Here is a 26,293-nt window from a genome sequence, read left to right as displayed (position 1 = left end):
CATACTCCCCTCATCCAGTCAGCCCTCACACAGGGTTAATGCCAGCGTTACCGGAGCGCTGTGTAACGCACTCCGGTTTCGCAGCTATTAACCCTGTGTGACCAACTTTTTTACTATTGATGCTGCATATGCAGCATCAATAGTAAAATGATCTAATGTTAAAAATAATAATAATAATAATAATAAAAAAAAGGTTATTCTCACCCTCCGACGTGCGTCCTGTCCTAGGCAGTGCAAGCGGCAGGTTTCGGTTCCAAAGATGCTATGGAAGAAGGACCTTCCATGACATCACGGTCATGTGACCGCGACATCAGCACAGGTCATGCGCTTATACCAATCCTGGGACCGGAAGCTGCCGTGTGCACCGCACACAGGCGACAGGACTACAAGGGGCCCTCGGAAGGTGAGTATATGTTTATTTTTTTATTTTTTAACCTGTTACATACGCAGCTGGGCAGTATACTACGTGGCTCTGTGCTGTATACGACGTGGACATACATATTCTAGAATACCCGATGCGTTTGAATCGGGCCACCATCTAGTATAATATATTTATTGGAATACAACTTTAGAGCAAAAATAGTGGCATATTTACAACTAGATGGTGGCCCGATTCTAACGCATCGGGTATTCTAGAATATGTATTTATGTATGTATATAGCAGCCACATAGTATATAGCACAGGCCACGTAGTATATAGGAGCCATGTAGTATATAGCAGACATACTACGTGGCCTGTGCTATATACTATGTGGCTGAACTGGATGGACAAATGTTTTTTCGGCCTTACTAACTATGTTACTATGATTACATACATACATACATACATACATACATACATACATACATACATACATACATACATACATACAACACAGGCCACGTAGTATACAGCAGTGTGGGCACCGTATCCCTGTTAAAAAAATAAAATAAAATAAAAAGTAGTTATATATTCACACCTGGGATCCAGCGAAGCTCTTGCAATACGCGCACAGCTGCCGCCATCTTCCGTTCAGAGGATGCATTGCGAAATTACCCAGATGACTTAGCGGTCTCGCGAGACCGCTAAGTCTTTTGGGTAATTTCGCAATGCATTGCAGGGAATGGAAGATGGCGGCAGACGCGTGCGGGTCGGCGGACTACGGAGGGTGAGAATAGCATGTGTTTTTTTTTTTTTTTTTTTTTATTATTATTTTTAAGATTAAATTTTTGGGACACAGTTGGGGACACACAGGGTTAATAGCAGCGGTTACGGAGTGCGTTACCCGCGGCGTAACGCGGTCCGTTACCGCCGGCATTAACCCTGTGTGAGCGGTGGCTGGAGGGGAGTGTGCTGGCGCCGGGCACTGACTGCGGGGAGTAAGGAGCAGCCATTTTCTTCCGGACTGTGCCTGTCGCTGATTGGTCGCGGCAAAACGGTCGCGGCAAAACGCCACAACAGCCACAACCAATCAGCGACTTGGATTTCCATGACAGACAGAGGCCGCGACCTATGAATATCCGTGACAGAAGGACAGACGGAAGTGGCCCTTAGACAATTATATAGTAGATTTATTATACACTCTGCAGTAAGTGGGGAAAAGAGTTTTCAACAAAACGTACTGAATTACATTTGTGCAGTCTATGAAATTGTTCTGAGAAATAGTATCGCCTCCATCAGATCCTCCTTTATAGATGACCTCAAATGTGACCTAATTATTTTAAGGCTAGAGAACAACCTCTCTACACTAACTTGGGCACTAACCACATGGGTAACAATGTGAGGGTATAAAGGAATTGCCTCATGCACAGTCAGAACGATTGAACTCTTCTACTTTGAGAGCAGGTGAAAAATTTTGCTGAATTATGGCCAATCTGTTTTCTATGGGAGTGGAATCTTTTTCCCTGTTGCTTTGCCTGCTCCATGTCGTCCAAATACTTGTCGAAATCAAACTCCTCATCTGATGAGGATGAACAAACGGCAGCAGCACTAGCAGGGCATGAGTTCTCTTGCTCTTGGCCGACCTGTAGCCCACTCATCCTAACTGCTACCTCAATCAGAACTTATTTTCCTTTAGTAAGCTGTTGATCATCCAGCACTATATATGATGACTCGGTGTCACAGTTCATGGGGAGGATATCTTTATCTTCTCCACCGCTCACTCCAATTTGTCATGAACCGGGGTTGTTTGGTTGCCCCTAGTTCTTTCTGAAGGGGATTTATTTATATCACACTTCCCAGTTCCAGTTTGGAACTTGCAGCTCTCTGGCACCCTCCTTACCCTCATGTCAGACAGGGTACTGCACCTAGGATAATTAGTCGCCAGAAAGGCTGCCTCACTTTGTACTGGCTAATGGGCACACTGCAGCCAGGGCGATACAACTACTCCCACTCAGGTGGGGAACAATAATTATCAACTTTGCCAGTTGCTACAAAGCCTCCCAAACGTACAGGACAAATCCTGCTGCTACTATCACCTCCGATTTCTTAATTATTAACGGGTCTGGAGCCAACCCAAATTAGTAGCGTTATTCACTTCAGAGGACGTGACAGTTCGTTATAGAGCAAGGAGAGACAAAGCTAGTAATTTTATATATTTTACTCCAAAAAAGGTAGGCAGTGTTTACAGAATTATAAAAAGATATTATAAAGAAGACAAGTATAGTCTGTACAGTACAATTACAAAAAAATCGGGATTAAAGTTGAAAAAACACATTTTGTTCAAATCATTTCATCTCATGGCTGACCATGTGCTCGTGGGATACATCAAGATGCATCACACATCTGTATCGCAGCTAGACCCCGGACAAAAGACACTGAAGACTGATGTCCCACTCAGTTATCTTCCAACCCAAAACCAAGGCACTCCCCCTGTGGTGACCTCACTCAGAGGCTGAATCCTCCCCTTTCTTAGAATTATGACAAACCATTTCTGTACATAACTCGCTGTATGAACCTTGTATACAAACGACACCATGATCAGGATGTTCACCACGTCAGGGGGGTTCTTTTAAGTATAAACACGGCATAAATACATGACCCGCTTACGGAGCAATCAGCTCCTTGCAACTCATTGGCTTTAACTCCTAGCGATTTCAGTGAGCTATAGATCTCTCGATAGACATCGAAATATATAATCCTTATATCTCTAGCCTGGATCGGTACCAGTATACGTACCCTTAAAAGTTTAATAGAGTCCCATGCAGTTTCTGTATCCTTTTTGGCTGGTATTAGGCGGGAGGGGGGAATGAGGGCTTTAAGGAGACCTGCTTTCTCAGCTCATAGCCTTAAAAATTCCTGAAGTAGGGGAGGAGGAGTATAGGATACACACAGGCAGAGTGAGAAGGAGAAAGGCTGTTTGTTCCTCAGGCAAAGTGGGGCTGTCAACACCCACTTTTTGTAACATCAAAAGCAGTGGAAAGTTCCTGAAGTGCAATTGGGACAACAAGGCATTCTTCCGATTTCCTGACACTCGGGTCCACAAACAGCTGTAAGAAGAATTTTATTTTCTAATAGCAGTGTCTCTCTGTTGCATTGAAGCAGCAATGCCATCTGCGATTAAACCTCCTGTTTGGCACAAGCAAAACAACAAGTTCTTCCTCTCCTTCATAAAAATGCCAGGAGTTAAATTCTCAGCTTGTAACATGATTCGGTGCATTCGTGTGCCCGCTGCAACTTCTCTCGCCGGCTTCGGCCTGTATTATGCCGATGGCTCCTCTCCCTAGCTCGCGTACATCCGGTGGCCCCGTCCTCCAGCCCGGCGCTTCTCAGAGAGGTGCCTCTTTCGAATCTGGACAGGGGCGCCGCAGATCCCACTCGATCTCTGCTGATCCAAGACACTCACTGGTACAGGACTTGGGGTAAGCGCTGCAGCACTATATCAGAATAGGCTGAGCTGACACTTAGTATTATGACTATATCCGCCTCCCAGCAGTATACACCCCAAACCAGGTATTTGTCAGAGGTACAGCATGTCAAGAAGATCCAACAAGGCTGTTAGGCCAGAGGCCGACTGTTATGCCAGAGACGGTGGTGGACAAGAGTGGACCCACTGGACCGTGATACCGAACCTCCTCCAAGTGAGCGATCCAGTATAGACAACCCCTATACAGGGACAGTTAGGAAGCAAACTCGGAGGCCTCAAGTACCACGGATGCCAGGACTGTTGTGAATTCTGTGGCAGAGCTCCCTCCTGTGGTCACAAGTGGTACTTCGGCTGATTCTCTCTGTGAGCTTCCGTTGGTGGAGGAAAGTGGTACTGCGGCTTCTGAGTTTCCTTCCTCAGGTGATGTGGTGAAGTTGTTACGTGCTGCTCTATTTAACTCCACCTAGTGCTTTGATCCTGGCCTCCAGTCAATGTTCTAGTATTGGACCTGTTTCCTCCTGGATCGTTTCTATGGCCTGCTGCTCTGCATAGCTAAGTTCCGCTTTTGCTTTTTGTTTGCTTTTTTTTCTGTCCAGCTTGCTTATTTGTTTTCTCGTGCTTGCTGGAAGCTCTGGGACGCAGAGGGTGTACCTCCGTGCCGTTAGTTCGGTACGGAGGGTCTTTTTGCCCCCTTTGCGTGGTTGTTTGTAGGGTTTTGTGTTGACCGCAAAGTTACCTTTCCTATCCTCGCTCTGTTCAGAAAGTCGGGCCTCACTTTGCTAAATCTATTTCATCTCTACGTTTGTCTTTTCATCTTAACTCACAGTCATTATATGTGGGGGCTGCCTTTTCCTTTGGGGTATTTCTCTGAGGCAAGGTAGGCTTATTTTCTATCTTCAGGCTAGCTAGTTTCTCTGGCTGTGCCGAGTTGCATAGGGAGCGTTAGGCGCAATCCACGGCTGCCTCTAGTGTGTGGTTGGAGAGGATTAGGGATGGCGGTCAGCAGAGTTTCCACGTCTCAGAGCCCGTTCTTTGTTTTTGGGTTATTGTCAGGTCACTGTATGTGCTCTGACTCCTATGTCTATTGTGGCACTGAATTACCAAATCATGACAGTACTGGAGGCCAAAAGTACTAATGATTCTCAATAGAGGGAAAAAAGAAGTTCTGAGACCATTTTTTTTTCTCTGCACTGTGTTTTGCCTTTTTTTTTCCCCTAGACATTTGGGTGGTTCAGGACACAGGTGTGGACATGGACATTCAGGGTCTGTGCTCTTCAATGGATAATCTCGTTATAAATGTACAAAAGATTCAAGATTTGGTGGTTCAGAAGCCTATGTTAGAACCAAGAATTCCTATTCCTGATTTGTTTTATGGTGATAGAGCCAAGTTTGTGAATTTCAAAAATAATTGCAAACTGTTTCTGGCCTTGAAACCTCGCTCCTCTGGTGACCCAGTTCAACAAGTGAGAATTATTATTTCTTTTTTGCGTGGCGACCCTCAAGACTGGGCATTTTCCCTTGCGCCAGGAGATCCTGCATTGAGTAATGTTGATGCGTTTTTCCTGGCGCTCGGATTGCTGTACAATGAGCCTAATTCAGTGGATCAGGCAGAGAAAAATTTGCTGGATCTGTGTCAGGGTCAGGATGAAATGGAGGTATATTGTCAGAAATTTAGAAAGTGGTCCGTACTCACTCAATGGAATGAAGGTGCGCTCGCAGCTATTTTCAGAAAAGGTCTCTCTGAAGCCCTTAAGGATGTCATGGTGGGATTTCCTATGCCTGCTGGTCTGAATGAGTCTGTCTTTGGCCATTCAGATCGGTCGACGCTTGCGTGAGCGTAAATCTGTGCACCATTTGGCGGTATTACCTGAGCTTAAACCTGAGCCTATGCAGTGCGATAGGACTTTGACCAGAGTTGAACGGCAAGAACACAGACGTCTGAATGGGCTGTGTTTCTACTGTGGTGATTCCACTCATGCTATCTCTGATTGTCCTAAGCGCACTAAGCGGTTCGCTAGGTCTGCCACCATTGGTACGGTACAGTCAAAATTTCTTCTGTCCGTTACCTTGATCTGCTCCTTGTCATCGTATTCTGTCATGGCATTTGTGGATTCAGGCGCTGCCCTGAATTTGATGGACTTGGAGTATGCTAGGCGTTGTGGGTTTTTCTTGGAGCCCTTGCAGTGTCCTATTCCATTGAGAGGAATTGATGCTACGCCTTTGGCCAAGAATAAGCCTCAGTACTGGACCCAGCTGACCATGTGCATGGCTCCTGCACATCAGGAGGTTATTCGCTTTCTGGTGTTGCATAATCTGCATGATGTGGTCGTGTTGGGGTTGCCATGGCTACAAGTCCATAATCCAGTATTAGATTGGAAATCCATGTCTGTGTCCAGCTGGGGTTGTCAGGGGGTACATGGTGATGTCCCATTTCTGACTATTTCGTCATCCACCCCTTCTGAGGTTCCAGAGTTCTTGTCTGATTACCGGGGTGTATTTGATGAGCCCAAGTCCGATACCCTACCTCCGCATAGGGATTGTGATTGTGCTATCGGATTTGATTCCTGGTAGTAAATTCCCAAAAGGTCGACTGTTTAATTTATCTGTGCCTGAGCACGCCGCTATGCGGAGTTATGTGAAGGAGTCCTTGGAGAAGGGGCATATTCGCCCGTCATCGTCGCCATTAGGAGCAGGGTTCTTTTTTGTAGCCAAGAAGGATGGTTCACTGAGACCTTGTATAGATTACCGCCTTCTAAATAAGATCACGGTTAAATTTCAGTACCCCTTGCCGTTATCTGATTTGTTTGCTCAGATTAAGGGGGCTAGTTGGTTCACCAAGATAGATCTTCGTGGTGCGTATAATCTTGTGCGTATTAAGCGAGGCGATGAATGGAAAACTGCATTTAATACGCCCGAGGGCCATTTTGAGTATCTAGTAATGCCATTCGGACTTGCCAATGCTCCATCAGTGTTTCAGTCCTTTATGCATGACATCTTCTGAGAGTACCTGGATAAATTCCTGATTGTGTACTTGGATGACATTTTGATCTTTTCGGATGATTGGGAGTCTCATGTGAAGCAGGTCAGAACGGTGTTCCAGGTCCTGTGTGCTAATTCTTTGTTTGTGAAGGGATCAAAGTGTCTCTTTGGTGTTCAGAAGGTTTCATTTTTGGGGTTCATCTTTTCCCCTTCTACTATCGAGATGGACCCTGTTAAGGTCCAAGCCATCCATGATTGGACTCAGCCGACATCTCTGAAAAGTCTGCAAAAGTTTCTGGGCTTTGCTAATTTTTATCGTCGCTTCATCTGCAATTTTTCTAGTATTGCTAAACCATTGACCGATTTAACCAAGAAGGGTGCTGATGTGGTCAATTGGTCTTCTGCTGCTGTGGAAGCTTTTCAAGAGTTGAAGCGTCGTTTTTCTTCTGCCCCTGTGTTGTGTCAACCAGATGTTTCGCTTCCGTTCCAGGTCGAGGTTGATGCTTCTGAGATTAGAGCAGGGGCTGTTTTGTCGCAGAGAAGTTCTGATTGCTCGGTGATGAAACCATGCGCCTTCTTTTCCAGGAAGTTTTCGCCTGCTGAGCGAAATTATGATGTGGGTAATCGAGAGTTGCTGGCCATGAAGTGGGCATTCGAGGAGTGGCGTCATTGGCTTGAAGGAGCTAAGCATCGTGTGGTGGTCTTGACTGATCATAAGAACTTGACTTATCTCGAGTCTGCCAAGCGGTTGAATCCTAGACAGGCTCGTTGGTCGTTGTTTTTTGCCCGTTTTGACTTTGTGATTTCGTACCTTCCGGGCTCTAAAAATGTGAAGGCGGATGCTCTGTCTAGGAGTTTTGTGCCCAACTCTCCGGGTTTGTCTGAGCCGGCGGGTATCCTCAAGGAAGGAGTAATTGTGTCTGCCATCTCCCCTGATTTGCGGCGGGTGCTGCAAAAATTTCAGGCTAATAAACCTGATCGTTGCCCAGCAGAGAAACTGTTTGTCCCTGATAGGTGGACGAATAAAGTTATCTCTGAGGTTCATTGTTCGGTGTTGGCTGGTCATCCTGGAATCTTTGGTACCAGAGAGTTAGTGGCTAGATCCTTTTGGTGGCCATCTCTGTCGCGGGATGTGCGTTCTTTTGTGCAGTCCTGTGGGATTTGTGCTCGGGCTAAGCCCTGCTGTTCTCGTGCCAGTGGGTTGCTTTTTCCCTTGCCGGTCCCGAAGAGGCCTTGGACACATATCTCTATGGATTTTATTTCAGATCTTCCCGTCTCTCAAAAGATGTCAGTCATTTGGGTGGTCTGTGATCGCTTCTCTAAGATGGTCCATTTGGTACCCTTGTCTAAATTACCTTCCTCCTCTGATTTGGTGCCATTGTTCTTCCAGCATGTGGTTCGTTTACATGGCATTCCAGAGAATATCGTTTCTGACAGAGGTTCCCAGTTTGTTTCGAGGTTTTGGCGAGCCTTTTGTGCTAGGATGGGCATTGACTTGTCTTTTTCCTCGGCTTTCCATCCTCAGACTAATGGCCAGACCGAACGAACCAATCAGACCTTGGAAACATATCTGAGATGCTTTGTTTCTGCTGATCAGGATGACTGGGTGTCCTTTTTGCCTTTGGCTGAGTTCGCCCTTAATAATCGAGCCAGCTCGGCTACCTTGGTTTCGCCGTTTTTCTGCAACTCTGGGTTCCATCCTCGTTTCTCTTCAGGGCAGGTTGAGTCTTCGGACTGTCCTGGTGTGGATACTGTGGTGGACAGGTTGCAGCAGATTTGGACTCATGTAGTGGACAATTTGACCTTGTCCCAGGAGAAGGCTCAACGTTTCGCTAATCGCAGACGCTGTGTGGGTCTCCGACTTCGTGTTGGGGATTTGGTTTGGTTATCTTCTCGTCATATTCCTATGAAGGTTTCCTCTCCTAAGTTTAAACCTCGTTTTATTGGTCCGTATAGGATTTCTGAGGTTCTTAATCCTGTGTCTTTTCGTCTGGCCCTTCCAGATTCTTTTTCCATACATAACGTATTCCATAGGTCATTGTTGCGGAGATACGTGGCACCTATGGTTCCATCTGTTGATCCTCCTGCCCCGGTTTTGGTGGAGGGGGAGTTGGAGTATATTGTGGAGAAGATTTTGGATTCTCGTGTTTCGAGACGGAAACTCCAGTATCTGGTTAAGTGGAAGGGTTATGCTCAGGAAGATAATTCCTGGGTCTTTGCCTCTGATGTCCATGCTCCCGATCTTGTTCGTGCCTTTCATATGGCTCATCCTGGTCGTCCTGGGGGCTCTGGTGAGGGTTCGGTGACCCCTCCTCAAGGGGGGGTACTGTTGTGAATTCTGTGGCAGAGCTCCCTCCTGTGGTCACAAGTGGTACTTCGGCTGATTCTCTGTGAGCTTCCGTTGGTGGAGGAAAGTGGTACTGCGGCTTCTGAGTTTCCTTCCTCAGGTGTTGTGGTGAAGTCGTTAGGTGCTGCTCTATTTAACTCCACCTAGTGCTTTGATCCTGGCCTCCAGTCAATGTTCTAGTATTGGACCTGTTTCCTCCTGGATCGTTTCTATGGCCTGCTGCTCTGCATAGCTAAGTTCCGCTTTTGCTTTTTATTTGCTGTTTTTTTCTGTCCAGCTTGCTTATTTGTTTTCTCGTGCTTGCTGGAAGCTCTGGGACGCAGAGGGTGTACCTCCGTGCCGTTAGTTCGGTACGGAGGGTCTTTTTGCCCCCCTTTGCGTGGTTGTTTGTAGGGTTTTGTGTTGACCGCAAAGTTACCTTTCCTATCCTCGCTCTGTTCAGAAAGTCGGGCCTCACTTTGCTAAATCTATTTCATCTCTACGTTTGTCTTTTCATCTTAACTCACAGTCATTATATGTGGGGGCTGCCTTTTCCTTTTGGGGTATTTCTCTGAGGCAAGGTAGGCTTATTTTCTATCTTCAGGCTAGCTAGTTTCTCTGGCTGTGCCGAGTTGCATAGGGAGCGTTAGGCGCAATCCACGGCTGCCTCTAGTGTGTGGTTGGAGAGGATTAGGGATTGCGGTCAGCAGAGTTTCCACGTCTCAGAGCTCGTTCTTTGTTTTTGGGTTATTGTCAGGTCACTGTATGTGCTCTGACTCCTATGTCCATTGTGGTACTGAATTACCAAATCATGACACAGGACCAGGGATCGGCTCAGGATAGGAGGGAATGAGGACGGGACAGGGAGAGGAGAGGAGGACGTATGGGAGAGGAGCCCAGGGCTGAGGAGAACAGAGAAACCTGAAGGTTAGCTGAGGCAAAGGAAGCGAATGGAACGAGGAGCTAGGGAACCGGTTTAGAGACTGTGATCAGAGGTGAAACCAAAGGCAGCAGGACGAGCCTGGAAAGACGAGCGAAACAAGGGTAAGAGCTCAGAGTAAAACTCAAGTCAGGCACCTCCACAAGGAAAGGGCGGCCTGGAATACAAGATGCCAAGCCCCCATTGGCCAACCAACACTGCCGGGTCAGGTCGCAGCCCAGGATAAGGAGGAGGAGTGTGCGCGCGCCCGATCTCTAAGGAGAGGATGGGAGGAGACAGGGAGCGTGACAGGCTGCAAAGGGGAGGCGCGCTGACGCGCCCGAAGAGACCCGCGCCGGGAACCAGACCAGGAAGAAGTGGAGGCAGGAGCGACGACTGCAGAGGAAGGAGCAGCGAGTGCGGCGTCGGCAGGGACAGCCCCGGGACCGGCGGAGGGAAGTATAGTGGTAACAAAGGCCCATACGGTATTGTTCGCTGCATGCACCTCCTGTCGCACTGCATTTCCGCAAGCGCAGAATAAGCAATTATGCAAAACCTGTGATCCCTCAGTTGCGACTGATCCCAGTGTACCTGGCCCTCCTGAGTGGGCCTAGTCTCTTACATAGTTACATAGTTATTAAGGTTGAAGGAAGACTATAAGTCCATCTAGTTCAACCCATAGCCTAACCTAACATGCCCTAACATTTTGATCCAGAGGAAGGCAAAAAAAACCCATGTGGCAAGAGTAAGCTCCACATTGGGGAAAAAAATTCCTTCCCGACTCCACATAAGGCAATCGGACTAGTTCCCTGGATCAAAGCCCTATCAAGGAATCTAGTGTATGTACCCTGTAACATTATACTTTTCCAGAAAGGTATCCAGTCCCCTCTTAAATTTAAGTAATGAATCACTCATTACAACATCATACGGCAGAGAGTTCCATAGTCTCACTGCTCTTACAGTAAAGAATCCGAGTCTGTTATTATGCTTAAACCTTTTTTCCTCCAAACGCAGAGGATGCCCCCTTGTCCCGGTTTCAGGTCTATGATTAAAAAGATCATCAGAAAGGTCTTTGTACTGTCCCCTCATATATTTATACATTAAAATAAGATCACCCCTTAGTCTTCGTTTTTCCAAACTAAATAGCCCCAAGTGTAATAACCTATCTTGGTATTGCAGACCCCCCAGTCCTCTAATAACCTTGGTCGCTCTTCTCTGCACCCACTCTAGTTCAGCTATGTCTTTCTTATACACTGGAGACCAGAACTGTGCACAGTATTCTAAGTGTGGTCAAACTAGTGACTTGTATAGAGGTAAAATTATGTTCTCCTCATGAGCATCTATGCCTCTTTTAATGCATCCCATTATTTTATTTGCCTTTGTAGCAGCTGCCTGACACTGGCCACTGAATATGAGTTTGTCATCCACCCATACACCCAGGTCTTTTTCATTGACGGTTTTGCCCAGAGTTTTAGAATTAAGCACATAATTATACATCTTATTACTTCTACCCAAGTGCATGACCTTACATTTATCCCCATTAAAGCTCATTTGCCATTTATCAGCCCAAGCTTCTAGTTTACATAAATCATCCTGTAATATAGAATTGTCCTCCTCTGTATTGATTACCCTGCAGAGTTTAGTGTCATCTGCAAATATTGAAATTCTACTCTGAATGCCCCCTACAAGGTCATTAATAAATATGTTAAAAAGAAGAGGGCCCAATACTGACCCCTGTGGTACACCACTGCTAACCGCTACCCAGTCCGAGTGTGCTCCATTAATAAACACCCTTTGTTTCCTATCCCTGAGCCAGCTCTCAACCCACTTGCACATATTTTCCCCTATCCCCATTATTCTCATTTTATGTATCAACCTTTTGTGTGGCACCGTATCAAAAGCTTTTGAAAAGTCCATATACACTACATCCACTGGGTTCCCTTGGTCCAATCCGGAACTTACCTCTTCATAGAAACTGATCAAATTAGTCTGACATGAACGGTCCCTAGTAAACTTGTGCTGATACTGGGTCATGAGGTTATTCCTCTTCAGATTCTCCAGTATAGCATCCCTTAGAATGCCCTCCAGGATTTTACCCACAGTAGAGGTTAAGCTTACTGGCCTATAATTTCCGAGTTCAGTTTTTGTCCCCTCTGGCGCAGTCTGTGGCATCACTGGCTAGAGGAATGGAGTCCCTTCAGCCCCCCCGGCAGGGGTAAAGACAGCTCGCCTTTCTCAGATCCTCCATCTTGCAGGATCTGTCGGTCTGCAGGGGCCGCTCTCACTCAAAGCATGCACAGGCCGCGAGAAAATGATCCCATACTGCGTCTCCTGGACCCTCTGGCGCCTCGGCACCCATGAGCTCTGGCTCTTGCTCCCCCTCACCAGAGGTTGGTAGCGAGCAGGACTCGGACTACGATTCTGATGGGCCCTTCAATCTAGATGCGCCTGGTTATCAGGAGACAGTTGATAGTCTCATTGAGGCTGTCAATTAAACCTTGGAGATTGATGAGGAACCCACTCTTGCCACAGGCCACAAGATGTCATTTAAATGGGCCAAACGCCCCCATAGGATATTTGACAGTCACCCCGAGTTTGAGGACATAGTGCAGCGGCATAAAGAGTGGCCAGACCAGCGTTTTTCAGGCCAGAAGGTGCTTGAAGCGAGATACCCTTTTGCTTTGCATCTTCGCAAAAATTAGGCAGAATCCCTCCCCCAGCGGATCCACGCGTATCGCGTTTGGTCTCCAAAACCGTGTTGTCCTTACCGAACAGATAATCCATCAAGGATCCTACAGATCACCTAATAGAGAGCTTTGCTTGCTCAGTTTTCGAGGCGTCGGGCTCAGCACTTTCCTCCTCCTTCACTGCAGCTTGGGTGGCTAAGGCCATGGTATCCTGGGCGGAGTCTCTAAATAGAGCTTTGCAGGGTACTGACATGCCACCAGAGGTTGCTGATCTTACTATTTATTATCTTTGGCCTGGGACTATTTGGATGTGGCTAACTGCAAAGCACTTGCGGCCGCAAATGCTATTTCTATTAGGAGAGCTCTGTGACTGAGGACATGGCAAGCAGACTCTACATCAAAAAGTCCCTGACTTCTCTGCCTTACCATAGCTGCCGGTTATTCGGTGAGAAGCTAGACCAGCTTACTTTTTCCGCCTGTGGTGTCCAAGATAACTTCCTCCCCCCAACAGAAGGTTAGGGGACCCTTTCGTCACAAGCTTGATGCGTTTTGGCCCTTTCACAGCCCTAGATGGGCCACCTCAACCAATCCTAGCTCGGGCCTCCCCGCTCAGGGGGACAGAGATCATCAAGTCTCTTACAAAACCAATCCATTGTGGAAGAACCATCCCAACCAGTCCAAATCTAAGGGATCCAGGTCCCACAGATTTTCATCCAAATAACTCAAGGCTTTTTCCGCACTTTTTTAGAGTAGGCTGTCGTCTGCTCTCGTTTTGCAATGTCTGGCTCACCGTCGTTCACGACGCATGGGTCAGAGATCTGGTGTCTTACGGATACAGAATAGAGTTCTGTTCCCTCCCCCAAAATCGTCAGTTTCTTTCTCGTACCCTCAAGGCAGAGGCACGTGCCCGATCCTTTTTTTTTTTTTTTTTCAGGCCATCGGGTCTCTGCAGCACAATGGGGTTATCATTCCTGTGCCGGAAAACGAAAGATTCCAGGGGTTCTACTTGAACCTGTTCGTGATTCCAAAAAAGGGCAGAACTGTAAGGCCCATATTGGACCTAAAGCTCCTGAACAGGTTTGTCAAAATCAGATGTTTCTGGATGGAGTCCCTCCGCTCTGTTATCTCTTTGATGGAAAGGGGAGAGTTCTTGGCATCTATCGACTTCAAAGACGCCTATCTTCATATTCCCATTTTTCCCTTTCATCAAAGGTTCCTGTGTTTCGCTATCCACAGGCTACACTTTCAGTTTAGAGCCCTACTCTTCGGACTGGCTACCGCTCCCTGGGTGTTTACAAACGTCATGGCGGCCATCATGGCCATTCTGCATTCTCGGGGACTGTCTTTTCAGGCCTGCGATGAATGCATCCACATTACGTTGGATACACTGTCTAGCCTGGGGCGGCTCATAAACTTGAGGAAGTCTTCTCCGTCCCATCTCAGAAAATTTTCTTCTTAGGAATGGTCTCGGACACCACCCAAGGGTTTGTGACTCTACCTTGAGACAAGGTCCTTGCCATTCTTCTGGGAGTTGAGGCACTCAGTCGGCCAATTCCTCATTCCATCCGATTTGGCATGATGATACTAGCAAAATTGGTGGCGGCAATGAAAGCTGCTCCGTTTACCCAGTTTCACCTCCGCCCCTTGCAGCATGCGCTGCTGGCAACCTGGGACAAGATCCCGTTTTCTCTCGACCGCCCATGCCGTCTGTCCGCGCGGGTCAGGCAGGCACTCAGGTGGTGGCTGCTGAGCGCCTACCTCCTTCAGGGGAAACCCTTCTTCCCGGACCATTGGCTGGTAGTCACTACTGACGCCTGTCTCCTCGGCTGGGGAGCTGTCTTCCATCACCACCCGGCTCAGGGGCGTTGATTGCCACTGCAGTCACACCTTTCTATCAATCTCCTAGAAATACGAGCGATTCGGTGAACTTTGAGGCACTTCAATCATCTTCTGACGGGGTGCCCAGACCGAATTCAGTCGGACAATGCCACGGCTGTGGCTTATATCAATCACCAGGGGGGCACCCGCAGCAGTGCGACCGTGCTCGAAGTTTAACACGTCCTTCGCTGGGCAGAGAAAAACCATTCAGTGATCTCAGCAGTTCTCATACCAGGCGTAGTCCGCTGCCCAGTTTTTCTTTCTCAGCCAGCGGGTCTCTCATTTGGGGAATGGTCTCTCCATCCAGAGGTTTTTCAGCAGATTTGTCATCGGTTGGGAACCCTGGATGTGGATCTGATGGCCTCCAGGTTGAACACCAAGGTGCCCGAGTTTCGCTCGATCCCGAGACCCAAAGGCCATCGGCGTGAATGCCTTGGTCCTTTCGTGGAAACCGTTCCTCCGACTACCGTGTGTGTGTGTGTCCCCCGCCATTGCCGCTGCTTCCGGAAGGTCAAATCGGAAGGAGTCCCAGTACTTGTTGCTTCCCAGACTGGACTCGTCAGGCATGGTACGCGGAGCTAATACAGCTAGTTGCCGAGGTCCACTGGCGGCTACCAGATCGTCCGGACCTACTTTCCCAGGGTCCGATATACCACCAGAACTCGGGGGCTATGTGTTTAACGGCTTGGCCGTTGAATCCTGGGTCCTGACAAAGGCTGGGTTCTCCCAGGATGTAGTTACCACGATGATTAGCGCACGAAAGCCCGCTTCGGCGCACATCTATCACCGCACATAGAAGGTCTTTTTTGTGTGGTGCAGAGACAGCGGTCGTCCTCCACTCCTCCTTTTTTTTTTTTTTTTTTTTTTTTTTTTTTTATCCTTTCCTAACATTTTGGAGTTCCTTAAAGCCAGCCTGGACTTTGGTCTAGCGCCAAGTTCCCTCAAGGGACAGATCTCAGCCTTGTCCGTCCTATTTCAGCACAGGATTGCATCCAATCTGCAGGTGAAGACTTTCATTCAGGGGGTCTCCCACATGGTACCACCCTATAGAGCTCCCCTGGACGCCTGGGACCTTAACCTGGTCCTAGGTGTTCTATAGGAATCTCCCTTTGAACCACTACAGAATGTCTCATTAACTTGCCTTTCATGGAAGGTTGTTTTTCTTGTTGCGATAACGTCTATCAGACGGGTTTCGGAGTTGGCTGCTCTCTCCTGCCGATCACTGTTTCTGATTTTTCATCGGGACAAAGTGGTTCTAAGGCCAGCCCCTCCGTTTCTCCCAAAAGTCGTTTCCTCCTTTCACATTAACGAGGACATTATCTTGCCCTCGTTTTGTCCGGCACCAGTGCATCGGATGGAAAAGGCCCTCCACACTCTGGATCTAGTGAGAGCTCTCAAGGTATGTGTCAAGGACAGCACCTTTTCGCCAGACAGACGTGCTGTTTGTGCTCCCCGAAGGTCACAAGAAGGGTTTTGCAGCTTCAAAGTCAACAATAGCCAGGTGGATTCGTTCAGCGATTCAGGAATCTTATGTCAGAGGGAGGCCTATTCCAGCATTGATCAGAGCACACTCCACGAGGTCGGTAGGCGCCTCTTGGACCCTTCGGCACCAGTTGTCGGCAGAGCAGGTTTGCAAGGCTGCAACCCGGTCTAGCCTGCATACATTGTAATGTTTTGAAAATGTTCACACTCGGGCCTCAGCTGAGGCGAGTCTGGGCAGAAAAATTCTGCAGGCGGCGGTAGCACGCCTGTAGACAGTTGGTATTTGTGGCTTATTCCCTTGGGTCAGTTTCCCACTCAAAGACAACTTTTGGATGTCCCATGGTCCTGTGTCTCCCAATGAGGTGAAGGAGAAACAGGGATTTTTGTGTACTCACCGTAAAATCCCTTTCTCTGAGACGCTCATTGGGGGACACAGCACCTGCCCATTGGCCTGATGGCTCTGCTTGATATTTGGATCTTGTTTACACATGTTGTAACTTGTATTAAATATAAATATATATATATATAATTTGTTTCTCCTGCTTTTGCACTAAACTGGTTCTTGTGGAGCCAGCATGAGGATATATACTGCAGAGGAGGAGCTAACATTTTTTCGTATTCACTTAGTGTCAGCCTCCTAGCGGCAGCAGCTTACACCCATGGTCCTGTGTCCCCCAATGAGTGTCTCGGAGAAAAGGATTTTACGTTGAGTATACACAAATCCCTGTTTTCCCTTTTGTGTAGAGGAGCTTCACTACCTATCATGAACATAAACTGCAGCACAGATTCATCTCAGCTAGTAATCTAGACTAGAGTTGAGCGATTTTACTTTTTTAGGATCAAGTCGGGTTTCGCGAAACCCGACTTTGTCAAAGGTCTGGTGAAGTCGGCCGATTATTGCGAAAAGTCGGGGGCCGACTGAAACACTAAACCCAATGCAAGTCAATGGGGAATCAAACTCGGCAGTGAGTGAAGGACAGGAAAACGCCTACAGTGCCCATTTTAATGCCAAAAACATCAATTCTTAAGCTTGTCAGTCTTCATTTACTTTATAATAAGTTAGGCATTGAAAACAGGGGGTCATTTGGCTAAAGTTGGGGGGGGGGGGGGGGAAGGGCTGGCTCAAGATTTTCGTGGGCCCAGGAAACGTGGAATACATTACAGCGGTGAGCAGGGAGAGGTAAGTATTTCAACTTTGCAAGTGCTATGATCCTGAGCAAGCAGGGGGGCCCACTCGTTGGCACTGGCACAGGGCCTCTCATAGTACAGCGGTGTTTTTGACGGCGAGTGGCGCCTCCCACTGCCAGAGACACTTTTGCGTACTATGAGGGGCCCTGTGCCAGTGACGTCGCCAACGAGTATGCCCCCCTCCCACCTGATGAAGGAACCTGCACTTTCATCTGCACCTTCCTCTTTGGCCCCGTGTAAGGTGGTATAGTATGCGGGAAGGGGAACCTGACTTTCAGCAGGGTCAGATTTGGGCTGTGTAGAGTGCAAGGGGAATGTAGTGGTCTGGGTCAATGTACCAGCAGACTCATCTAGCAGTGGCTGGGCAATGGGCAGGATGAGGAGGAAACACAGATATAGGCCCAAATAAAAAAAAAAAGTAGGCTAAGGCTAGTTTCACATTAGCGTTTAAATCCACAGCATTTTAAACGCATCCGCAAGTGGTGAAAAAAACGCATGTAAACGTGTATAAACGCTGCGTTTTTTAGACGCATGTGGTTAAATAAAAGCCGCGTTTGTACGCGTTTACATGCGTTTTTTTCCTGCGCTTGCGCTTTTGGTACGCATGGTGAGAAATTTCACAAGCTGGTTTTTGTTCATTCTGCTTCACAAAAATCGGAATAAAAAGCAATCAAAAATGTCACATGCCCAAAAATGTTACCAATAAAAATGTCCCGCAAAAAACAAGACCTCACATGACTCTGTGGACCAAAATATGGAAAAATTGTAGCTCTTAAAATGTGGTAACGCAAAAAATATTTTTTGGAATAAAAAGCGTCTTTCAGTGTGTGACAGCTGCCAATCATAAAAATCCACTAGAAAACCCCTAATAAATAGAAATCAAACCCCCTTCATCAACTCCTTAGTTAGGGAAAAAATAAAAAAAATGTTTTTATTTCCATTTTCCCGTTGGGGTTTGGATCCCGTTGGGGTTAGGGTTTGGATCCCTTTTTCATCTTGATGGTGGGTTAGGATCCCTTTATCACCTTGATGGTGGGGGGTGGCTTATCAGTGTCTAGACTTGTTTTTCTCTATGGAAACGCATGCGTTCAAAAACGCAACCAAACGCATGTGTTAAAAACGCATTGTCACGATATGGTATGAAATATCATATAAGTAGTTTCTCTTGCTAGCAGGCTGTGGGCTAAAAAGCCCCCCTTCCCTTTCACTCAGCCAAGAGCTTTCCTTTCCAAGGTATGGGGGAAGAGGAGTTTATTGCTTCTAGCTCTGAGAGCAAAGGTATTTACGACCGGCATCCCTGCAGTGGAAAGTGACCGGCTAGAACTGGAAAAATGGCTCCAAAATTCATGGAAGTCCTTTGTTCCATTCTTGTAAGATATTAGGCAAACCATTTAAGATAAGAACACGAAAATATATATTCTTAATCTCCCTCGGTGGATCTACCCATCACTCTAAACACGGGCTTCTAACTCCATCTGGTAAAGAAGTAGGGATTTCTCTGTAAATATGTATCACAGATAGGACATATTTGATCTCATTAGAATGCCCACGTTAATCCGAGATGAATGCTGGATTTATGACTGACATGTTTTGTAGCGGAGTTATAGAAATTAGATAAAGGTTAGGGTAAAATTAGTTAACTGAAGAGGTAGGAGGGATGAGGTGATCCAACCCCTTTCTGGGATGTCACAGGCTGAAGCTATAACTGTCTGCCCAGATCCCCGCAGTCACTTCTTGTCTTTTTTTTTCCTGGAGAGCCCTGAGCACGTCCAATGAACTGGGACGTATGGAAACTTCACTAGCCTGGTTGCCTGCAATGCTTTGAAAACATGTTATCTTTTCTCCTGTAATCGCTTTATGTTATAATTACCTTGTACATATTTGCAATTGCCTCATTTGTAACATCTTTGTAATATATTTTGATAAAGCACTGCCTAAATTTTGTGGGGTATATTATTTAATACTAGTTCTCTCCATGGTCTAAACGTACCCTGGGTCTCCTGAAGAGAATTACGCTGTGTTGGGTTAGCTTCGGACCCGTTTAATCGAAGCTGGTGGCAGCATACGTTTTGTACTGGGTAGTTGGGTGTCGTTGTAGCGACTGCGGCGTTAATAATTATTGTTCCTGCCTGAGTGGGAGTAGTTATTGCGTTGCTGCAGCGTGCCCAATAGCCAGTACATAGCAGGCAGCCTTTCTGGCGACTAATTACCCCAGGTGCAGTACCTAATCTGACCTGAGAATAAGGGGGGCTCCAGAGAGCTGCAAGTTTCAAGTGGAACAGTAAGCGGGATATACATAAATCCCTGCAGTTCGTGGTATAGTGAAGAGCAGTGGGATACCTAGAATAAGCCCCTGCTGTAAACTAAGGTCAATAATAATAATAATTTTTATTTATATAACGCCAACATATTCCGCAGCGCTTTACAAATTATGTAGAGGACTTGTACAGACAATAGACATTACAGCATAACAGAGATCACAGTTCAAAATAGATACCAAGAGGAATGAGGGCCCTGCTCGCAAGCTTACAAACTATGAGGAAAAGGGGAGACACGAGAGGTGGATGGTAACAATTGCTTTAGTTATTCGGACCGGCCATAGTGTAAGGCTCGTGTGTTCATGTAAAGCTGCATGAACCAGTTAACTGCCTAAGTATGTAGCAGTACAGACACAGAGGGCTATTAACTGCATAAAGTGAATGAGAACATGATGCGAGGAACCTGATTGTTTTTTTTTTTTTTTTAATAGGCCACACAGGGATCGTTAGGTTAATGCATTGAGGCGGTAGGCCAGTCTGAACAAATGAGTTTTTAGGGTACTCTTAAAACTGTGGGGATTAATCGTAATTAATCGTCAATAGCCTTGTGTGTGTTTTTTTCATCACATTGTGGAGGGATAACTAAGATAAGCCCCCCTGCACATGTGATAGCCGTCTGTTGGCCTAAAGTCACCCCGATCCGTGACGGTCACGGTGTGAATCGTGACAAATTGGTGGCAGCGGTCAGGGATTCCTGACACGCATGCGTTTACATAGCAATACGTTTTTTTGACACAATCGAACGCATGCGTTTTTTTGCGGCAAAAAAAAACGCCTACATGTTGCATTTCCACGCCAAGACGCAAGCATCGAAACGACGCATGCGTCGTCAAACGCATCCAAAAAAACGCATGCGTTTATATGCGTTACAAACGCAGCAGCAAGAAAAGCAAATGTGTAACCAGCCTAAAAGCAGTTCAAAATTGGTAACAGGACTAAACAGGCGGCATTGCTTTGTTCAGTGGAGGACAACTGTAATGAGTGGCGCAGACAGTAGGCCCAAAATAAAAAAGTAGGCTAAATGCAGTTCAAAATTGGTAACAGGACTAAACAGGCGGCATAGCAGAGGAGCCCACCCCAGTACCTAGCTGAGTAGCAGACAGTGGTAGTAGGCGCAAAGTATTACCTGGTCAAAATGGAGGCCAGGGCCCCTGTATACTTTAACTATCATTTCAACAAATTAGTATTGGCAGTGCCATTGAAGGATTTAACAGCACAGACTACAGTGGTGGAGCAGGGAGAGGTAAGTATTGCAAGTGGTAGAGCACTGTTCGAGCTGGGGGGGGGAACTCTCTCTCGTGGGCGGCGGTACTGGCACAGGGCCCCTCATATTACGACAGTGTCTGATTTCCCCTGACGAAGCCTCATTCGGGAGGCGATACGCGTGGGGCTATGGCTTACTAATCTAACTGCATCCTCCAGCCTATTTTCTCCAAGCGCTGGTTTGTATTATATCACGGCGCTTTTAACCCTTGCATGGATCTGTATATTGGTGTCCACACATGTTTAGGTACCCCATGAGCCATTAGGCAGGGTGATTTGACTTCATATGGTGTGCATATTATTGTACTTATGTAACGGGCTGTGTAACAGAAATCTGTATGGGTTTACATTATGTATCCAGGTTGATTGTGAGCAGCATAGTGCTTTTAATTGTTTTAATATGTGCCAATAAAATTGTATTTTGTCATACGATTATTGGGTGGTGTGCATATTGTAGTAGAGCCTTTCCTTTCCCTTTTGACGTTTGTTGTGCACCACCACCGTCAGACACTTCATTGTACTATGAGGGACTCTGTGCCAGGGCCGTCGTCCAAGAGTGGGCGCACCCACCTGTCCAGGCAAACGGCACTTGCACGGGTGCTTGCGCCAGGTGGTGACCACGGCCCTGTGGGGGGAGTCGACCCATTTAGGGAGGTATAAAAATGGCCTATGGTGGACATTCAGCAGCTGCAAATGGCAGAATTGGAGAAGTCCGTAACAGGAGGCCAAAAGCAAGACATTTTTCAGGCAAGCTACGTGTCAGCAGGAGAAGGTGGGGCAAAATAATTTGAAATCCATGATTGGTTCATTTTAATGAAGGTTAGATCATCAACATTCTGGGTAGCCAGACGTGTCCTTTTTTCGGTCAGTATTGAACCAGTAGCACTGAAGACTTTCTGATAGCACACTAGAAGCAGGGCAAGCGAGCTCCTGTAATGCATATTCTGCCAATTCAGGCCAGGTGTCTATTTTAGATGCCCAGTAATCAAAGAGGAATGACCTGTGAGGGAGAACATCGATAAGGGAGGAAAAGTAGTTCGTAACCATACTGGACAAATGCTGTCTCCTGTCACTTTGAATCGATGCAGCACTACCTGTCGTATCAGCGGTCATTGCAAAATCACTCCACAACCTGGTCATAAAACCCCTCTGTCCAACGCCACTTCGGGTTTGTGCACCTCTAACACCTCTGCCATGTTGCCCCCTACGGCTCGTGTGAGAACCATCACCGCCGCTGCGTGCTGGGAATGACGGCTACCAAACAACCAACTCTTGTAGACCGTTTGGTTCAAATATTTGCTCAAGGTTCTCATGTGGCATGATATTTTGTAATTTTCCTTTGTATCGTGGATCCAGGAGGCAGGCCAACCAGTAATCGTCATCGGTCATCATTTTGATAATGTCCCTTTTTAGGATATGCAAGGCATACTCAGCCATGTGGGCCAATGCTCCAGGTGTCAATTCACTGCTTGTGCTGGGTTGAGGAGCACTTTCTTGCAAATCAACATCACTTGTGTCCCGCAAAAACCCTGTACCTGACCTTGCAACGCCACCAGTTTCTATTGCCCCTTGTGAAGCATCCTCCTCCCATAAATATTCATCCCCATCATCCTCCTCCTCTTCGTCCGCCACCTTGTCCAGGAGAGTTCCCTGAGCAGACAATGGCTGTCATCAAGGCTTCCCTCCTCGGCTGCAGACGCCGGCTCCTTAATGTGCGTCAAACTTTGCATCAGCAGACGCATTAGTGGGATGCTCATGCTTATGATGGCGTCGTCTGCACTTACCAGCTGTGTACATTCCTCAAAACACTCAAGGACTTAACAGAGGTCTAGTAGCTTCGACCACTGCACACCAGACAACTCCATGTCTGCCATCCAACTGCCTGCCCGTGTATGTGTATCCTCCCACAAATTAATTACAGCACGCCTCTGTTCGCACAGCCTCTGAACCATGTGCAGTGTGGAGTTCCACCTTGTTGCAACGTGGATTATTAGGCGATGCTGAGGAATATTCAGCGATCGCGGATGGTTCAGCATACGGCTGGAGTGTATGGGCGACCGGCGGATGTGTGAGCAAAGTCTTCGCACCTTCAGGAGCAGGGCTGGTAACTCCGGATAACTTTTGAGCAAGCACTGCACCACCAGGTTCAAGGTGTGAGCCAGGCAAGGTATGTGTTTAAGTTCTGAAAGGGCTATGGCAGCCATAAAATTCCTTCCTTTATCAATGACTACCTTGCCTGCCTCAAGATGTACACTGCCCAGCCATGACTGAGTTTGTTGCTGCAAGTACTCGGCCAGTACTGCCGCGGTGTCTGTTGTCGCCCAAACACTTCATTTCTAACACAGCCTGCTGACGCTTACCACTAGCTGTTCGATAATGGGACACCATGTGTGCAACACTGGCAGCTGCGGATGGAGTGGTCGTGCGACTGCGCTCTGTGGACGAGCTTTCGCTTCTGGAGGAGGAGGAGGGGTGGCAAACGCCTACAGCCAACTGTTTCCTAGACCGTGGGCTAGGCAGAACTGTCCCACTATGGCTGTCCCCTGTGGACCCTGCATCCACCACATTAACCCAGTGTGCCGTGATGGACACTTAACGTCCCTGGCCATGCCTATTGGTCCATGCATCTGTTGTGAGGTGCACCTTTCTACTGACTGCCTCAGTGCATGGACAATGCGGTCTTTGACATGCTGGTGGAGGGCTGGGATGGCTTTTCTCACAAAGAAGTGTCGACTGGGTAGGTCATAGCGTGGTACTGCGTAGGCCATCAGGGCTTTGAAAGCTTCACTTTCAACCAACCGGTAGGGCATCATCTCTAACGAGATTAGTCTAGCAATGTGGGCGTTCAAACCCTGTGTATGCGGATGAGAGGATGAGTACTTTCTTTTCCTAACGAGAGTCTCTTGTAGGGTGAGCTGGACTGGAGAGGTGCATATGGTGGAACTAGCGGTGGTGGACATGGCGGATTGAGAGAGGGTTGGTGATGGTATTCTCGATGTTGGCCTACATAGTGTTTCCTACCAATAACCTTGTGATTCCCTGACTGCTTTGGCCTTGCGACGATACCTCCACATTGACGATTCCTCCACATTAGGTGGTGGTGTCCTAACCGGTGGGCTTACAGTGAGGGAAGCAATGTAGCGTTGCTGACTACCTTCATTCTCAGCAGGTGCACCAACGGTGCGGGACGTTTGGTAGTTAGTCCAGGCTTGGAAGTGCATGCTGGTTAAATGTCTAAGCATGCACGTTGTATTTAAATTTTGAATATTCTTCCCTCTGCTAAAGGTCTTTGAGCATTTCTTACAGATAACTTTTGACTGATCATTCGGATCTTGGTTAAAAAATTGCCACACTGCACTCTTCTTACTATGGAATACCTTTTCAGGCATTGCACGCTGTGCTACTTTCACCGAATGGCCGCGCTGTCCTAAAACTGTTTTTGTCAAAGGTTTTTGGCCTGATACGGGCCTGCCAGATGACGGCTGTTGCGATGTAGATGGCAGCGGCACCCTCTCCCCCCAATGTCTGCCAATCTGGGTCAACAACTGGGTCATCTATCACCTCCTCTTCAATGTCATGTGCACCTTCCTCTGTGTCACCGTGTAAGGTGCTATAGCGTTCGGGACGGGGCACCATAGTCTCATCAGGGTCAGATTCTGGCTCCGTACACTGTGAGGGCAATGTAGTGATCTGAGTCAATGGAACAGCATTATAATCTAGCTGTGGCTGTGCATCAGTGCACTCCATGTCCGATTCATCTTGTAATGGGCAGTTAACAATTTCCCTTTCTAACCCAGGCACGGTGTGTGTAAAGAGCTCCATGGAGTAACCTGTAGTGTCGCCTGACGTATCCTTCACTTTTGGTTTGGGTGAAGGACACAAGGAAACGTCTTGTTCCTGACCGGGAGCATCCACTGACGACTCGCTGCTTTTATATTTGGAACTTTCTGAAGAGGAGGCGAAAGAGCTAGAGGCTGAGTCAGCAAGGAAAGCCAAAACTTTTTCCTGCTGCTCTGGCTTTAAAAGCAGTTTTCCTACTCCCAGATAAGGGAGCCTTCGAGGCCTTGTGTAGCCAGACGATGACGCTGGCTCAACACCTCCAGCCTTAGGTGCTATTGTGCTTTTGCCACTACCACCAGATGCACCACCACCACCGTCCGTACCAGCTCGCAACCACCGCCCACGGCCTCTTCCACCTGACTTCCTCATTTTTTGGAAAATCTAACCAAAATAACAACCGTTATATGGTACTGTTAAAAAAAAAAAACAAGGTAGAAGGTGTATATAAACGTGTTGAGATTTTAAATCTCCCTTTTTTTGGGGGGGGGGGGGGGGAGGGGGGAGACTGAACAAAAAATCAGGCCCTATGCAAAAAAACAACACAATGTAAGTGGCAGAAAGTGGCTGGCTGATATACGACAAACTAACAGGACAGAAGTATATCCACTTTGTGAGAATTTAAATCTCACTTTTTTTGGGGGACACTGAACCAAAACTCAGACCCAGTGTATAAAGCAACACAATGTAAGTGGCTGGAAGATATATGAAAAAATACAAGGACTGTAGTACAATTTCAATCTCCCTACAATGATCTCAGGAAAAGTATGGCAGCAATAAAAAGGACTGCTGCACACAAGTGTGGACAAATAAACAAGATAACTGTGCAGAAAGGAGCAACAGGATTTTTACTTTTAAAAAAAGCAGTTGGTTTGCACAGCGGTGTGCAAACAGCAATGCAGCTATCAGGGAGCCTTATAAGGCAGCCTAATAAGCTACAGAGCTGATGCACAAAAATATAGCCTCCACTGTCCCTGCAAAGAAAAGGTGGTGTTGGACAGTGGAAATCGCTACAGCACAGGCAGTTTCGGGGGTTAATCTTTCCTCCCTAACTATATCCCTTCTTCTGATGAAGCTGCAGCAACCTTTCCCTATGCTCAGATCAGCAGCAGTAAGATGGCGGTCGGCGGGAACGCCCCTTTATAGCCCCTGTGACGCCGCAGAAAGCAAGCCAATCACTGACATGCACTTCTCTAAGATGGTGGGGACCGAGACTTATGTCATCACGCTGCCCACACTCTGGTTCCTCCTTCATTGGCTGAAAAATGGAGCTGAAAGCGTCATACGAAACGCAACTTTGGCACGAAGATTGCCGACCTCATGTCCGATTCCCACACTAGGGTCGGGTTTCATGAAACCCGACTTTGCCGAAAGTCGGCGACTTTTGAATTTGTCCGATCCGTTTCGCTCAACTTTAGTCTAGACCTTAGATCAGGAATAGGACAGACATTTATAGGACATTTCATTACTTTCTCAAATTCTTATGACAAAAATATTCCCCACAAACTGCGTTGAACTACTGTACCTAATTTATTATATATTATAAGAGTGTCTATTTTATACCGACTCCA

At 47.2% G+C, this 26,293-nt stretch overlaps 1 protein-coding gene across 1 annotated transcript in view; it reads left to right on the top strand.

Moving 5' to 3' along the window:
- The window catches only part of MTX1 (metaxin 1), a 50,107-nt gene that overhangs the window by 10,692 nt on the left and 13,122 nt on the right, over positions 1–26,293 (top strand). The window lies entirely within an intron of this gene.

Source organism: Ranitomeya imitator, chromosome 1 (assembly GCF_032444005.1).
Source record: "Ranitomeya imitator isolate aRanImi1 chromosome 1, aRanImi1.pri, whole genome shotgun sequence".
Taxonomy (NCBI): Eukaryota; Metazoa; Chordata; class Amphibia; order Anura; family Dendrobatidae; genus Ranitomeya; species Ranitomeya imitator.
The sequence above is the reverse complement of the archived record's forward strand: the minus strand, read 5'-3'. Positions and strand labels throughout refer to the sequence as shown.